Source organism: Arachis ipaensis, chromosome B09, assembly GCF_000816755.2.
Source record: "Arachis ipaensis cultivar K30076 chromosome B09, Araip1.1, whole genome shotgun sequence".
In the NCBI taxonomy this organism is placed as follows: domain Eukaryota; kingdom Viridiplantae; phylum Streptophyta; class Magnoliopsida; order Fabales; family Fabaceae; genus Arachis; species Arachis ipaensis.
Window position 1 is genome coordinate 145850710 of NC_029793.2, and position 975 is coordinate 145851684.

The following is a 975-nucleotide window of genomic DNA, read 5'->3' on the forward strand; positions in this document are numbered from 1 at the left end:
GCAAAGTGAAGAGGGAGATCTAGCAGCATCATAGAGTTGCATTCCTTCCAGTTTTTTTGGTCTTCCTACTAAAGCAAAAGCACCTAAAAGATAAAGCTATTAGTTTTCATAATGTTATATTGTTTTATTATTTTATAGCACAATGAATGTTTAAAGATAAGTATATACTATTTACTATTACTATAATGGTGCAGTGTCATGGATTATGACACAATTGAGTATTAATTCATATAACAAAACAATAGATTTTAGAATAACATGCTCTGTTTCATAACAGAGTAGGGATAGAGATGTGAATATGACACATTCAAAGTTTAAAATTTTATATAGCTGTTTCTTATAATTTGCCATCTTATGAAAATGTAACATTTTATATATGGACCAATGTGATGAATATGATGTTTGCTTCTATAAATTGGTAATGTTGAATTGGTGATAGGTGTTTTATCACTGACATAACCTCAAACTATGTCTTTGAAAATAATGGCAGATTACCCAATTTTGTGGTCTTGGTATTGTTCATTGAGGGTTACTTTTTTCTTTTTCTTCATTCTTTTTAGCTCTTAGAACTTACCAGCTATGAATGCTATCTTCTGATGATTATATCAGTATAGTTTTAGACTTTAGGCTTTAGGCTAAAATTTATATATGCATTACACCATTAGGAGCTTCCTTTACTACTAGGGATGATAAAAAATTAATAATTTTTATTTTTTTCCTTTTTTTTTTTTTGGTTAATATTGTGATGCGCCGCCCATGCTTCCTTTGAATTCATTGTGCATTTTCCATAGGTCTCTAAATAGTAATAAGTGTACCACATTACCAAACAGAATTTCCTTTTGCCTTTGGCTTTCAAGTTTCAAGCTTTGAACTCTCCCTTTGACCATACAGCCATACCTAACTTTTTCTCTATCATCATACTTGTTTTTTCCGTCTCATCCTCAGGGTTTTATAGTTTATAATATAATTTCCTAT